This window comes from Schistocerca nitens, unplaced genomic scaffold, assembly GCF_023898315.1.
Source record: "Schistocerca nitens isolate TAMUIC-IGC-003100 unplaced genomic scaffold, iqSchNite1.1 HiC_scaffold_21, whole genome shotgun sequence".
NCBI classification, from domain to species: Eukaryota; Metazoa; Arthropoda; class Insecta; order Orthoptera; family Acrididae; genus Schistocerca; species Schistocerca nitens.
Window position 1 is genome coordinate 22,209 of NW_026045575.1, and position 11,918 is coordinate 34,126.

The following is an 11,918-nucleotide window of genomic DNA, read 5'->3' on the forward strand; positions in this document are numbered from 1 at the left end:
CGTTTTTGTGCCATTGCGCTGTGTTCTCGTGGGGTAGAACGCAGCTCCTGCGGCGGCCGCGTCGCGTAGGTAGCGTGGCCGAGCGGTCTAAGGCGCTGGTTTCAGGCACCAGTCTCTTCGGAGGCGTGGGTTCGAATCCCACCGCTGCCAACGTTTTCTGTCTCGAAAACAGGAGCACTGATTTCCCGCGAAGGAAATAGCGCAGCAAAGCGTGAGCGTCGCTCTCTTAAACTGTCGTAGCACAGTGCGCGGTGTAACAACAGGATTCACCGGCGCAGTTTGGTCTCATGATTGCTGGCGTTCGTCTCCACGAGATACGTCCAGAGCATGCCGTTCTACGAAGTGGAAGCGTTAATTTTTGCAGTTGTCGTCAAGTAGCGGGTGGACGCTCACCGTGTTTGTTGGAGGAGTGCGTGTGTCGTTATCCGGTGTCGTCTAGTGGCTAGGATACCTGGCTCTCACCCAGGAGGCCCGGGTTCGATTCCCGGTACCGGAAATCCACCATTTTGTTGCTCCTCTTAGGCGACTTGTCCCGACTTTGCTCGACTGACGCTACGCTGACGCTTGCAGAAAAGCACGTTAAGTATGAATGACGGCCACAAGTGACGGCGAGAGAGATGCGACACCTGTCCACCTGTGGTCAACAGACTTGGAGGACTGCAAGACACTGCCAGGGAGGTGAATGCAGCTAACCACTCTGGTTAGTGTCCTAACAGCGCAGGCACGTTTCGTTTGCCCGTATACATATAATGGAGATCGCGTCTGACGCAGTGGGCTGAGCTTTGCTGTGTACCGGGCGGGTGCAGTCGCGAGAACTGCTTCCCCGGGCGCCTCCGCGGCAGTGATCGTCTAGTGGTTAGGACATTGCGTTGTGGCCGCAAAAACCCAGGTTCGAATCCTGGTCACGGCAATTTTGAAGGTTTTGCCTTGCTGTTGCTGCAATCATGATCGTCACCCAGTGTTTGAAATCACAATGCTCTCATCACTTTACACTCATGTTCCGCACGCCGCAGGTTGCACTACCGTTTCATTATCAGCAACAAGAAATTCGGCCGCCCCAGGGCGTGGGTAGCTGCCTGAGAGGTTAAATCTATAGTCGAAAGGGGCAGTTGTTTGAGGTGCGATGCATGAGCAGCGAGTCGCAGCACAACAGGAAACTGTGTCGTGCACTGTTTTCTAGAGACGCGGGGAACGCTGGCGCAGGTAGCGTGGCCGAGCGGTCTAAGGCGCTGGTTTAAGGCACCAGTCTCTTCGGAGGCGTGGGTTCGAATCCCACCGCTGCCAATTTTTACTTCTCGTTTTTGTGCCATTGCGCTGTGTTCTCGTGGGGTAGAACGCAGCTCCTGCGGCGGCCGCGTCGCGTAGGTAGCGTGGCCGAGCGGTCTAAGGCGCTGGTTTCAGGCACCAGTCTCTTCGGAGGCGTGGGTTCGAATCCCACCGCTGCCAACGTTTTCTGTCTCGAAAACAGGAGCACTGATTTCCCGCGAAGGAAATAGCGCAGCAAAGCGTGAGCGTCGCTCTCTTAAACTGTCGTAGCACAGTGCGCGGTGTAACAACAGGATTCACCGGCGCAGTTTGGTCTCATGATTGCTGGCGTTCGTCTCCACGAGATACGTCCAGAGCATGCCGTTCTACGAAGTGGAAGCGTTAATTTTTGCAGTTGTCGTCAAGTAGCGGGTGGACGCTCACCGTGTTTGTTGGAGGAGTGCGTGTGTCGTTATCCGGTGTCGTCTAGTGGCTAGGATACCTGGCTCTCACCCAGGAGGCCCGGGTTCGATTCCCGGTACCGGAAATCCACCATTTTGTTGCTCCTCTTAGGCGACTTGTCCCGACTTTGCTCGACTGACGCTACGCTGACGCTTGCAGAAAAGCACGTTAAGTATGAATGACGGCCACAAGTGACGGCGAGAGAGATGCGACACCTGTCCACCTGTGGTCAACAGACTTGGAGGACTGCAAGACACTGCCAGGGAGGTGAATGCAGCTAACCACTCTGGTTAGTGTCCTAACAGCGCAGGCACGTTTCGTTTGCCCGTATACATATAATGGAGATCGCGTCTGACGCAGTGGGCTGAGCTTTGCTGTGTACCGGGCGGGTGCAGTCGCGAGAACTGCTTCCCCGGGCGCCTCCGCGGCAGTGATCGTCTAGTGGTTAGGACATTGCGTTGTGGCCGCAAAAACCCAGGTTCGAATCCTGGTCACGGCAATTTTGAAGGTTTTGCCTTGCTGTTGCTGCAATCATGATCGTCACCCAGTGTTTGAAATCACAATGCTCTCATCACTTTACACTCATGTTCCGCACGCCGCAGGTTGCACTACCGTTTCATTATCAGCAACAAGAAATTCGGCCGCCCCAGGGCGTGGGTAGCTGCCTGAGAGGTTAAATCTATAGTCGAAAGGGGCAGTTGTTTGAGGTGCGATGCATGAGCAGCGAGTCGCAGCACAACAGGAAACTGTGTCGTGCACTGTTTTCTAGAGACGCGGGGAACCGCTGGCGCGTAGCGTGGCCGAGCGGTCTAAGGCGCTGGTTTAAGGCACCAGTCTCTTCGGAGGCGTGGGTTCGAATCCCACCGCTGCCAATTTTTACTTCTCGTTTTTGTGCCATTGCGCTGTGTTCTCGTGGGGTAGAACGCAGCTCCTGCGGCGGCCGCGTCGCGTAGGTAGCGTGGCCGAGCGGTCTAAGGCGCTGGTTTCAGGCACCAGTCTCTTCGGAGGCGTGGGTTCGAATCCCACCGCTGCCAACGTTTTCTGTCTCGAAAACAGGAGCACTGATTTCCCGCGAAGGAAATAGCGCAGCAAAGCGTGAGCGTCGCTCTCTTAAACTGTCGTAGCACAGTGCGCGGTGTAACAACAGGATTCACCGGCGCAGTTTGGTCTCATGATTGCTGGCGTTCGTCTCCACGAGATACGTCCAGAGCATGCCGTTCTACGAAGTGGAAGCGTTAATTTTTGCAGTTGTCGTCAAGTAGCGGGTGGACGCTCACCGTGTTTGTTGGAGGAGTGCGTGTGTCGTTATCCGGTGTCGTCTAGTGGCTAGGATACCTGGCTCTCACCCAGGAGGCCCGGGTTCGATTCCCGGTACCGGAAATCCACCATTTTGTTGCTCCTCTTAGGCGACTTGTCCCGACTTTGCTCGACTGACGCTACGCTGACGCTTGCAGAAAAGCACGTTAAGTATGAATGACGGCCACAAGTGACGGCGAGAGAGATGCGACACCTGTCCACCTGTGGTCAACAGACTTGGAGGACTGCAAGACACTGCCAGGGAGATGAATGCAGCTACCCACTCTGGTTAGTGTCCTAACAGCGCAGGCACGTTTCGTTTGCCCGTATACATATAATGGAGATCGCGTCTGACGCAGTGGGCTGAGCTTTGCTGTGTACCGGGCGGGTGCAGTCGCGAGAACTGCTTCCCCGGGCGCCTCCGCGGCAGTGATCGTCTAGTGGTTAGGACATTGCGTTGTGGCCGCAAAAACCCAGGTTCGAATCCTGGTCACGGCAATTTTGAAGGTTTTGCCTTGCTGTTGCTGCAATCATGATCGTCACCCAGTGTTTGAAATCACAATGCTCTCATCACTTTACACTCATGTTCCGCACGCCGCAGGTTGCACTACCGTTTCATTATCAGCAACAAGAAATTCGGCCGCCCCAGGGCGTGGGTAGCTGCCTGAGAGGTTAAATCTATAGTCGAAAGGGGCAGTTGTTTGAGGTGCGATGCATGAGCAGCGAGTCGCAGCACAACAGGAAACTGTGTCGTGCACTGTTTTCTAGAGACGCGGGGAACGCTGGCGCAGGTAGCGTGGCCGAGCGGTCTAAGGCGCTGGTTTAAGGCACCAGTCTCTTCGGAGGCGTGGGTTCGAATCCCACGCTGCCAATTTTTACTTCTCGTTTTTGTGCCATTGCGCTGTGTTCTCGTGGGGTAGAACGCAGCTCCTGCGGCGGCCGCGTCGCGTAGGTAGCGTGGCCGAGCGGTCTAAGGCGCTGGTTTCAGGCACCAGTCTCTTCGGAGGCGTGGGTTCGAATCCCACCGCTGCCAACGTTTTCTGTCTCGAAAACAGGAGCACTGATTTCCCGCGAAGGAAATAGCGCAGCAAAGCGTGAGCGTCGCTCTCTTAAACTGTCGTAGCACAGTGCGCGGTGTAACAACAGGATTCACCGGCGCAGTTTGGTCTCATGATTGCTGGCGTTCGTCTCCACGAGATACGTCCAGAGCATGCCGTTCTACGAAGTGGAAGCGTTAATTTTTTGCAGTTGTCGTCAAGTAGCGGGTGGACGCTCACCGTGTTTGTTGGAGGAGTGCGTGTGTCGTTATCCGGTGTCGTCTAGTGGCTAGGATACCTGGCTCTCACCCAGGAGGCCCGGGTTCGATTCCCGGTACCGGAAATCCACCATTTTGTTGCTCCTCTTAGGCGACTTGTCCCGACTTTGCTCGACTGACGCTACGCTGACGCTTGCAGAAAAGCACGTTAAGTATGAATGACGGCCACAAGTGACGGCGAGAGAGATGCGACACCTGTCCACCTGTGGTCAACAGACTTGGAGGACTGCAAGACACTGCCAGGGAGGTGAATGCAGCTAACCACTCTGGTTAGTGTCCTAACAGCGCAGGCACGTTTCGTTTGCCCGTATACATATAATGGAGATCGCGTCTGACGCAGTGGGCTGAGCTTTGCTGTGTACCGGGCGGGTGCAGTCGCGAGAACTGCTTCCCCGGGCGCCTCCGCGGCAGTGATCGTCTAGTGGTTAGGACATTGCGTTGTGGCCGCAAAAACCCAGGTTCGAATCCTGGTCACGGCAATTTTGAAGGTTTTGCCTTGCTGTTGCTGCAATCATGATCGTCACCCAGTGTTTGAAATCACAATGCTCTCATCACTTTACACTCATGTTCCGCACGCCGCAGGTTGCACTACCGTTTCATTATCAGCAACAAGAAATTCGGCCGCCCCAGGGCGTGGGTAGCTGCCTGAGAGGTTAAATCTATAGTCGAAAGGGGCAGTTGTTTGAGGTGCGATGCATGAGCAGCGAGTCGCAGCACAACAGGAAACTGTGTCGTGCACTGTTTTCTAGAGACGCGGGGAACGCTGGCGCAGGTAGCGTGGCCGAGCGGTCTAAGGCGCTGGTTTAAGGCACCAGTCTCTTCGGAGGCGTGGGTTCGAATCCCACCGCTGCCAATTTTTACTTCTCGTTTTTGTGCCATTGCGCTGTGTTCTCGTGGGGTAGAACGCAGCTCCTGCGGCGGCCGCGTCGCGTAGGTAGCGTGGCCGAGCGGTCTAAGGCGCTGGTTTCAGGCACCAGTCTCTTCGGAGGCGTGGGTTCGAATCCCACCGCTGCCAACGTTTTCTGTCTCGAAAACAGGAGCACTGATTTCCCGCGAAGGAAATAGCGCAGCAAAGCGTGAGCGTCGCTCTCTTAAACTGTCGTAGCACAGTGCGCGGTGTAACAACAGGATTCACCGGCGCAGTTTGGTCTCATGATTGCTGGCGTTCGTCTCCACGAGATACGTCCAGAGCATGCCGTTCTACGAAGTGGAAGCGTTAATTTTTGCAGTTGTCGTCAAGTAGCGGGTGGACGCTCACCGTGTTTGTTGGAGGAGTGCGTGTGTCGTTATCCGGTGTCGTCTAGTGGCTAGGATACCTGGCTCTCACCCAGGAGGCCCGGGTTCGATTCCCGGTACCGGAAATCCACCATTTTGTTGCTCCTCTTAGGCGACTTGTCCCGACTTTGCTCGACTGACGCTACGCTGACGCTTGCAGAAAAGCACGTTAAGTATGAATGACGGCCACAAGTGACGGCGAGAGAGATGCGACACCTGTCCACCTGTGGTCAACAGACTTGGAGGACTGCAAGACACTGCCAGGGAGGTGAATGCAGCTAACCACTCTGGTTAGTGTCCTAACAGCGCAGGCACGTTTCGTTTGCCCGTATACATATAATGGAGATCGCGTCTGACGCAGTGGGCTGAGCTTTGCTGTGTACCGGGCGGGTGCAGTCGCGAGAACTGCTTCCCCGGGCGCCTCCGCGGCAGTGATCGTCTAGTGGTTAGGACATTGCGTTGTGGCCGCAAAAACCCAGGTTCGAATCCTGGTCACGGCAATTTTGAAGGTTTTGCCTTGCTGTTGCTGCAATCATGATCGTCACCCAGTGTTTGAAATCACAATGCTCTCATCACTTTACACTCATGTTCCGCACGCCGCAGGTTGCACTACCGTTTCATTATCAGCAACAAGAAATTCGGCCGCCCCAGGGCGTGGGTAGCTGCCTGAGAGGTTAAATCTATAGTCGAAAGGGGCAGTTGTTTGAGGTGCGATGCATGAGCAGCGAGTCGCAGCACAACAGGAAACTGTGTCGTGCACTGTTTTCTAGAGACGCGGGGAACGCTGGCGCAGGTAGCGTGGCCGAGCGGTCTAAGGCGCTGGTTTAAGGCACCAGTCTCTTCGGAGGCGTGGGTTCGAATCCCACCGCTGCCAATTTTTACTTCTCGTTTTTGTGCCATTGCGCTGTGTTCTCGTGGGGTAGAACGCAGCTCCTGCGGCGGCCGCGTCGCGTAGGTAGCGTGGCCGAGCGGTCTAAGGCGCTGGTTTCAGGCACCAGTCTCTTCGGAGGCGTGGGTTCGAATCCCACCGCTGCCAACGTTTTCTGTCTCGAAAACAGGAGCACTGATTTCCCGCGAAGGAAATAGCGCAGCAAAGCGTGAGCGTCGCTCTCTTAAACTGTCGTAGCACAGTGCGCGGTGTAACAACAGGATTCACCGGCGCAGTTTGGTCTCATGATTGCTGGCGTTCGTCTCCACGAGATACGTCCAGAGCATGCCGTTCTACGAAGTGGAAGCGTTAATTTTTGCAGTTGTCGTCAAGTAGCGGGTGGACGCTCACCGTGTTTGTTGGAGGAGTGCGTGTGTCGTTATCCGGTGTCGTCTAGTGGCTAGGATACCTGGCTCTCACCCAGGAGGCCCGGGTTCGATTCCCGGTACCGGAAATCCACCATTTTGTTGCTCCTCTTAGGCGACTTGTCCCGACTTTGCTCGACTGACGCTACGCTGACGCTTGCAGAAAAGCACGTTAAGTATGAATGACGGCCACAAGTGACGGCGAGAGAGATGCGACACCTGTCCACCTGTGGTCAACAGACTTGGAGGACTGCAAGACACTGCCAGGGAGATGAATGCAGCTACCCACTCTGGTTAGTGTCCTAACAGCGCAGGCACGTTTCGTTTGCCCGTATACATATAATGGAGATCGCGTCTGACGCAGTGGGCTGAGCTTTGCTGTGTACCGGGCGGGTGCAGTCGCGAGAACTGCTTCCCCGGGCGCCTCCGCGGCAGTGATCGTCTAGTGGTTAGGACATTGCGTTGTGCCGCAAAAACCCAGGTTCGAATCCTGGTCACGGCAATTTTGAAGGTTTTGCCTTGCTGTTGCTGCAATCATGATCGTCACCCAGTGTTTGAAATCACAATGCTCTCATCACTTTACACTCATGTTCCGCACGCCGCAGGTTGCACTACCGTTTCATTATCAGCAACAAGAAATTCGGCCGCCCCAGGGCGTGGGTAGCTGCCTGAGAGGTTAAATCTATAGTCGAAAGGGGCAGTTGTTTGAGGTGCGATGCATGAGCAGCGAGTCGCAGCACAACAGGAAACTGTGTCGTGCACTGTTTTCTAGAGACGCGGGGAACGCTGGCGCAGGTAGCGTGGCCGAGCGGTCTAAGGCGCTGGTTTAAGGCACCAGTCTCTTCGGAGGCGTGGGTTCGAATCCCACCGCTGCCAATTTTTACTTCTCGTTTTTGTGCCATTGCGCTGTGTTCTCGTGGGGTAGAACGCAGCTCCTGCGGCGGCCGCGTCGCGTAGGTAGCGTGGCCGAGCGGTCTAAGGCGCTGGTTTCAGGCACCAGTCTCTTCGGAGGCGTGGGTTCGAATCCCACCGCTGCCAACGTTTTCTGTCTCGAAAACAGGAGCACTGATTTCCCGCGAAGGAAATAGCGCAGCAAAGCGTGAGCGTCGCTCTCTTAAACTGTCGTAGCACAGTGCGCGGTGTAACAACAGGATTCACCGGCGCAGTTTGGTCTCATGATTGCTGGCGTTCGTCTCCACGAGATACGTCCAGAGCATGCCGTTCTACGAAGTGGAAGCGTTAATTTTTGCAGTTGTCGTCAAGTAGCGGGTGGACGCTCACCGTGTTTGTTGGAGGAGTGCGTGTGTCGTTATCCGGTGTCGTCTAGTGGCTAGGATACCTGGCTCTCACCCAGGAGGCCCGGGTTCGATTCCCGGTACCGGAAATCCACCATTTTGTTGCTCCTCTTAGGCGACTTGTCCCGACTTTGCTCGACTGACGCTACGCTGACGCTTGCAGAAAAGCACGTTAAGTATGAATGACGGCCACAAGTGACGGCGAGAGAGATGCGACACCTGTCCACCTGTGGTCAACAGACTTGGAGGACTGCAAGACACTGCCAGGGAGGTGAATGCAGCTAACCACTCTGGTTAGTGTCCTAACAGCGCAGGCACGTTTCGTTTGCCCGTATACATATAATGGAGATCGCGTCTGACGCAGTGGGCTGAGCTTTGCTGTGTACCGGGCGGGTGCAGTCGCGAGAACTGCTTCCCCGGGCGCCTCCGCGGCAGTGATCGTCTAGTGGTTAGGACATTGCGTTGTGGCCGCAAAAACCCAGGTTCGAATCCTGGTCACGGCAATTTTGAAGGTTTTGCCTTGCTGTTGCTGCAATCATGATCGTCACCCAGTGTTTGAAATCACAATGCTCTCATCACTTTACACTCATGTTCCGCACGCCGCAGGTTGCACTACCGTTTCATTATCAGCAACAAGAAATTCGGCCGCCCCAGGGCGTGGGTAGCTGCCTGAGAGGTTAAATCTATAGTCGAAAGGGGCAGTTGTTTGAGGTGCGATGCATGAGCAGCGAGTCGCAGCACAACAGGAAACTGTGTCGTGCACTGTTTTCTAGAGACGCGGGGAACGCTGGCGCAGGTAGCGTGGCCGAGCGGTCTAAGGCGCTGGTTTAAGGCACCAGTCTCTTCGGAGGCGTGGGTTCGAATCCCACCGCTGCCAATTTTTACTTCTCGTTTTTGTGCCATTGCGCTGTGTTCTCGTGGGGTAGAACGCAGCTCCTGCGGCGGCCGCGTCGCGTAGGTAGCGTGGCCGAGCGGTCTAAGGCGCTGGTTTCAGGCACCAGTCTCTTCGGAGGCGTGGGTTCGAATCCCACCGCTGCCAACGTTTTCTGTCTCGAAAACAGGAGCACTGATTTCCCGCGAAGGAAATAGCGCAGCAAAGCGTGAGCGTCGCTCTCTTAAACTGTCGTAGCACAGTGCGCGGTGTAACAACAGGATTCACCGGCGCAGTTTGGTCTCATGATTGCTGGCGTTCGTCTCCACGAGATACGTCCAGAGCATGCCGTTCTACGAAGTGGAAGCGTTAATTTTTGCAGTTGTCGTCAAGTAGCGGGTGGACGCTCACCGTGTTTGTTGGAGGAGTGCGTGTGTCGTTATCCGGTGTCGTCTAGTGGCTAGGATACCTGGCTCTCACCCAGGAGGCCCGGGTTCGATTCCCGGTACCGGAAATCCACCATTTTGTTGCTCCTCTTAGGCGACTTGTCCCGACTTTGCTCGACTGACGCTACGCTGACGCTTGCAGAAAAGCACGTTAAGTATGAATGACGGCCACAAGTGACGGCGAGAGAGATGCGACACCTGTCCACCTGTGGTCAACAGACTTGGAGGACTGCAAGACACTGCCAGGGAGATGAATGCAGCTACCCACTCTGGTTAGTGTCCTAACAGCGCAGGCACGTTTCGTTTGCCCGTATACATATAATGGAGATCGCGTCTGACGCAGTGGGCTGAGCTTTGCTGTGTACCGGCGGGTGCAGTCGCGAGAACTGCTTCCCCGGGCGCCTCCGCGGCAGTGATCGTCTAGTGGTTAGGACATTGCGTTGTGGCCGCAAAAACCCAGGTTCGAATCCTGGTCACGGCAATTTTGAAGGTTTTGCCTTGCTGTTGCTGCAATCATGATCGTCACCCAGTGTTTGAAATCACAATGCTCTCATCACTTTACACTCATGTTCCGCACGCCGCAGGTTGCACTACCGTTTCATTATCAGCAACAAGAAATTCGGCCGCCCCAGGGCGTGGGTAGCTGCCTGAGAGGTTAAATCTATAGTCGAAAGGGGCAGTTGTTTGAGGTGCGATGCATGAGCAGCGAGTCGCAGCACAACAGGAAACTGTGTCGTGCACTGTTTTCTAGAGACGCGGGGAACGCTGGCGCAGGTAGCGTGGCCGAGCGGTCTAAGGCGCTGGTTTAAGGCACCAGTCTCTTCGGAGGCGTGGGTTCGAATCCCACCGCTGCCAATTTTTACTTCTCGTTTTTGTGCCATTGCGCTGTGTTCTCGTGGGGTAGAACGCAGCTCCTGCGGCGGCCGCGTCGCGTAGGTAGCGTGGCCGAGCGGTCTAAGGCGCTGGTTTCAGGCACCAGTCTCTTCGGAGGCGTGGGTTCGAATCCCACCGCTGCCAACGTTTTCTGTCTCGAAAACAGGAGCACTGATTTCCCGCGAAGGAAATAGCGCAGCAAAGCGTGAGCGTCGCTCTCTTAAACTGTCGTAGCACAGTGCGCGGTGTAACAACAGGATTCACCGGCGCAGTTTGGTCTCATGATTGCTGGCGTTCGTCTCCACGAGATACGTCCAGAGCATGCCGTTCTACGAAGTGGAAGCGTTAATTTTTGCAGTTGTCGTCAAGTAGCGGGTGGACGCTCACCGTGTTTGTTGGAGGAGTGCGTGTGTCGTTATCCGGTGTCGTCTAGTGGCTAGGATACCTGGCTCTCACCCAGGAGGCCCGGGTTCGATTCCCGGTACCGGAAATCCACCATTTTGTTGCTCCTCTTAGGCGACTTGTCCCGACTTTGCTCGACTGACGCTACGCTGACGCTTGCAGAAAAGCACGTTAAGTATGAATGACGGCCACAAGTGACGGCGAGAGAGATGCGACACCTGTCCACCTGTGGTCAACAGACTTGGAGGACTGCAAGACACTGCCAGGGAGGTGAATGCAGCTAACCACTCTGGTTAGTGTCCTAACAGCGCAGGCACGTTTCGTTTGCCCGTATACATATAATGGAGATCGCGTCTGACGCAGTGGGCTGAGCTTTGCTGTGTACCGGGCGGGTGCAGTCGCGAGAACTGCTTCCCCGGGCGCCTCCGCGGCAGTGATCGTCTAGTGGTTAGGACATTGCGTTGTGGCCGCAAAAACCCAGGTTCGAATCCTGGTCACGGCAATTTTGAAGGTTTTGCCTTGCTGTTGCTGCAATCATGATCGTCACCCAGTGTTTGAAATCACAATGCTCTCATCACTTTACACTCATGTTCCGCACGCCGCAGGTTGCACTACCGTTTCATTATCAGCAACAAGAAATTCGGCCGCCCCAGGGCGTGGGTAGCTGCCTGAGAGGTTAAATCTATAGTCGAAAGGGCAGTTGTTTGAGGTGCGATGCATGAGCAGCGAGTCGCAGCACAACAGGAAACTGTGTCGTGCACTGTTTTCTAGAGACGCGGGGAACGCTGGCGCAGGTAGCGTGGCCGAGCGGTCTAAGGCGCTGGTTTAAGGCACCAGTCTCTTCGGAGGCGTGGGTTCGAATCCCACCGCTGCCAATTTTTACTTCTCGTTTTTGTGCCATTGCGCTGTGTTCTCGTGGGGTAGAACGCAGCTCCTGCGGCGGCCGCGTCGCGTAGGTAGCGTGGCCGAGCGGTCTAAGGCGCTGGTTTCAGGCACCAGTCTCTTCGGAGGCGTGGGTTCGAATCCACCGCTGCCAACGTTTTCTGTCTCGAAAACAGGAGCACTGATTTCCCGCGAAGGAAATAGCGCAGCAAAGCGTGAGCGTCGCTCTCTTAAACTGTCGTAGCACAGTGCGCGGTGTAACA

At 55.5% G+C, this 11,918-nt stretch overlaps 36 non-coding genes across 36 annotated transcripts; all 36 read left to right on the forward strand.

Annotated features, from left to right (window-relative positions):
* The first annotated feature begins 68 nt into the window (after nt 1-68).
* On the forward strand, nt 69-150 carry Trnal-cag (transfer RNA leucine (anticodon CAG)). Its single transcript has one exon. It is a non-coding gene; the product is annotated as a tRNA-Leu (tRNA).
* A 274-nt stretch (nt 151-424) lies between these two features.
* On the forward strand, nt 425-496 carry Trnae-cuc (transfer RNA glutamic acid (anticodon CUC)). The gene has a single exon. It is a non-coding gene; the product is annotated as a tRNA-Glu (tRNA).
* A 342-nt stretch (nt 497-838) lies between these two features.
* Nucleotides 839-910, forward strand: Trnah-gug (transfer RNA histidin (anticodon GUG)). Its single transcript has one exon. It is a non-coding gene; the product is annotated as a tRNA-His (tRNA).
* Nucleotides 911-1,202: 292 nt separating this feature from the next.
* On the forward strand, nt 1,203-1,284 carry Trnal-aag (transfer RNA leucine (anticodon AAG)). The gene has a single exon. It is a non-coding gene; the product is annotated as a tRNA-Leu (tRNA).
* Nucleotides 1,285-1,364: 80 nt separating this feature from the next.
* On the forward strand, nt 1,365-1,446 carry Trnal-cag (transfer RNA leucine (anticodon CAG)). The gene has a single exon. It is a non-coding gene; the product is annotated as a tRNA-Leu (tRNA).
* Nucleotides 1,447-1,720: 274 nt separating this feature from the next.
* Nucleotides 1,721-1,792, forward strand: Trnae-cuc (transfer RNA glutamic acid (anticodon CUC)). Its single transcript has one exon. It is a non-coding gene; the product is annotated as a tRNA-Glu (tRNA).
* Nucleotides 1,793-2,134: 342 nt separating this feature from the next.
* On the forward strand, nt 2,135-2,206 carry Trnah-gug (transfer RNA histidin (anticodon GUG)). The gene has a single exon. It is a non-coding gene; the product is annotated as a tRNA-His (tRNA).
* Nucleotides 2,207-2,493: 287 nt separating this feature from the next.
* Nucleotides 2,494-2,579, forward strand: Trnal-aag (transfer RNA leucine (anticodon AAG)). Its single transcript has one exon. It is a non-coding gene; the product is annotated as a tRNA-Leu (tRNA).
* An 80-nt stretch (nt 2,580-2,659) lies between these two features.
* Trnal-cag (transfer RNA leucine (anticodon CAG)) lies at nt 2,660-2,741 on the forward strand. Its single transcript has one exon. It is a non-coding gene; the product is annotated as a tRNA-Leu (tRNA).
* Nucleotides 2,742-3,015: 274 nt separating this feature from the next.
* Trnae-cuc (transfer RNA glutamic acid (anticodon CUC)) lies at nt 3,016-3,087 on the forward strand. The gene has a single exon. It is a non-coding gene; the product is annotated as a tRNA-Glu (tRNA).
* Nucleotides 3,088-3,429: 342 nt separating this feature from the next.
* Trnah-gug (transfer RNA histidin (anticodon GUG)) lies at nt 3,430-3,501 on the forward strand. Its single transcript has one exon. It is a non-coding gene; the product is annotated as a tRNA-His (tRNA).
* A 292-nt stretch (nt 3,502-3,793) lies between these two features.
* Trnal-aag (transfer RNA leucine (anticodon AAG)) lies at nt 3,794-3,874 on the forward strand. Its single transcript has one exon. It is a non-coding gene; the product is annotated as a tRNA-Leu (tRNA).
* Nucleotides 3,875-3,954: 80 nt separating this feature from the next.
* Trnal-cag (transfer RNA leucine (anticodon CAG)) lies at nt 3,955-4,036 on the forward strand. The gene has a single exon. It is a non-coding gene; the product is annotated as a tRNA-Leu (tRNA).
* Nucleotides 4,037-4,311: 275 nt separating this feature from the next.
* On the forward strand, nt 4,312-4,383 carry Trnae-cuc (transfer RNA glutamic acid (anticodon CUC)). Its single transcript has one exon. It is a non-coding gene; the product is annotated as a tRNA-Glu (tRNA).
* Nucleotides 4,384-4,725: 342 nt separating this feature from the next.
* On the forward strand, nt 4,726-4,797 carry Trnah-gug (transfer RNA histidin (anticodon GUG)). Its single transcript has one exon. It is a non-coding gene; the product is annotated as a tRNA-His (tRNA).
* Nucleotides 4,798-5,089: 292 nt separating this feature from the next.
* On the forward strand, nt 5,090-5,171 carry Trnal-aag (transfer RNA leucine (anticodon AAG)). The gene has a single exon. It is a non-coding gene; the product is annotated as a tRNA-Leu (tRNA).
* Nucleotides 5,172-5,251: 80 nt separating this feature from the next.
* On the forward strand, nt 5,252-5,333 carry Trnal-cag (transfer RNA leucine (anticodon CAG)). Its single transcript has one exon. It is a non-coding gene; the product is annotated as a tRNA-Leu (tRNA).
* Nucleotides 5,334-5,607: 274 nt separating this feature from the next.
* Trnae-cuc (transfer RNA glutamic acid (anticodon CUC)) lies at nt 5,608-5,679 on the forward strand. Its single transcript has one exon. It is a non-coding gene; the product is annotated as a tRNA-Glu (tRNA).
* Nucleotides 5,680-6,021: 342 nt separating this feature from the next.
* Trnah-gug (transfer RNA histidin (anticodon GUG)) lies at nt 6,022-6,093 on the forward strand. Its single transcript has one exon. It is a non-coding gene; the product is annotated as a tRNA-His (tRNA).
* A 292-nt stretch (nt 6,094-6,385) lies between these two features.
* On the forward strand, nt 6,386-6,467 carry Trnal-aag (transfer RNA leucine (anticodon AAG)). Its single transcript has one exon. It is a non-coding gene; the product is annotated as a tRNA-Leu (tRNA).
* An 80-nt stretch (nt 6,468-6,547) lies between these two features.
* Trnal-cag (transfer RNA leucine (anticodon CAG)) lies at nt 6,548-6,629 on the forward strand. Its single transcript has one exon. It is a non-coding gene; the product is annotated as a tRNA-Leu (tRNA).
* Nucleotides 6,630-6,903: 274 nt separating this feature from the next.
* Nucleotides 6,904-6,975, forward strand: Trnae-cuc (transfer RNA glutamic acid (anticodon CUC)). The gene has a single exon. It is a non-coding gene; the product is annotated as a tRNA-Glu (tRNA).
* A 705-nt stretch (nt 6,976-7,680) lies between these two features.
* On the forward strand, nt 7,681-7,762 carry Trnal-aag (transfer RNA leucine (anticodon AAG)). The gene has a single exon. It is a non-coding gene; the product is annotated as a tRNA-Leu (tRNA).
* Nucleotides 7,763-7,842: 80 nt separating this feature from the next.
* Trnal-cag (transfer RNA leucine (anticodon CAG)) lies at nt 7,843-7,924 on the forward strand. Its single transcript has one exon. It is a non-coding gene; the product is annotated as a tRNA-Leu (tRNA).
* A 274-nt stretch (nt 7,925-8,198) lies between these two features.
* Nucleotides 8,199-8,270, forward strand: Trnae-cuc (transfer RNA glutamic acid (anticodon CUC)). Its single transcript has one exon. It is a non-coding gene; the product is annotated as a tRNA-Glu (tRNA).
* Nucleotides 8,271-8,612: 342 nt separating this feature from the next.
* Nucleotides 8,613-8,684, forward strand: Trnah-gug (transfer RNA histidin (anticodon GUG)). Its single transcript has one exon. It is a non-coding gene; the product is annotated as a tRNA-His (tRNA).
* A 292-nt stretch (nt 8,685-8,976) lies between these two features.
* Trnal-aag (transfer RNA leucine (anticodon AAG)) lies at nt 8,977-9,058 on the forward strand. The gene has a single exon. It is a non-coding gene; the product is annotated as a tRNA-Leu (tRNA).
* An 80-nt stretch (nt 9,059-9,138) lies between these two features.
* Trnal-cag (transfer RNA leucine (anticodon CAG)) lies at nt 9,139-9,220 on the forward strand. The gene has a single exon. It is a non-coding gene; the product is annotated as a tRNA-Leu (tRNA).
* Nucleotides 9,221-9,494: 274 nt separating this feature from the next.
* On the forward strand, nt 9,495-9,566 carry Trnae-cuc (transfer RNA glutamic acid (anticodon CUC)). The gene has a single exon. It is a non-coding gene; the product is annotated as a tRNA-Glu (tRNA).
* Nucleotides 9,567-9,907: 341 nt separating this feature from the next.
* Nucleotides 9,908-9,979, forward strand: Trnah-gug (transfer RNA histidin (anticodon GUG)). The gene has a single exon. It is a non-coding gene; the product is annotated as a tRNA-His (tRNA).
* Nucleotides 9,980-10,271: 292 nt separating this feature from the next.
* On the forward strand, nt 10,272-10,353 carry Trnal-aag (transfer RNA leucine (anticodon AAG)). The gene has a single exon. It is a non-coding gene; the product is annotated as a tRNA-Leu (tRNA).
* An 80-nt stretch (nt 10,354-10,433) lies between these two features.
* On the forward strand, nt 10,434-10,515 carry Trnal-cag (transfer RNA leucine (anticodon CAG)). Its single transcript has one exon. It is a non-coding gene; the product is annotated as a tRNA-Leu (tRNA).
* A 274-nt stretch (nt 10,516-10,789) lies between these two features.
* Nucleotides 10,790-10,861, forward strand: Trnae-cuc (transfer RNA glutamic acid (anticodon CUC)). The gene has a single exon. It is a non-coding gene; the product is annotated as a tRNA-Glu (tRNA).
* Nucleotides 10,862-11,203: 342 nt separating this feature from the next.
* On the forward strand, nt 11,204-11,275 carry Trnah-gug (transfer RNA histidin (anticodon GUG)). The gene has a single exon. It is a non-coding gene; the product is annotated as a tRNA-His (tRNA).
* Nucleotides 11,276-11,566: 291 nt separating this feature from the next.
* Trnal-aag (transfer RNA leucine (anticodon AAG)) lies at nt 11,567-11,648 on the forward strand. The gene has a single exon. It is a non-coding gene; the product is annotated as a tRNA-Leu (tRNA).
* Nucleotides 11,649-11,728: 80 nt separating this feature from the next.
* Nucleotides 11,729-11,809, forward strand: Trnal-cag (transfer RNA leucine (anticodon CAG)). The gene has a single exon. It is a non-coding gene; the product is annotated as a tRNA-Leu (tRNA).
* The last annotated feature ends 109 nt before the right edge of the window (nt 11,810-11,918 follow it).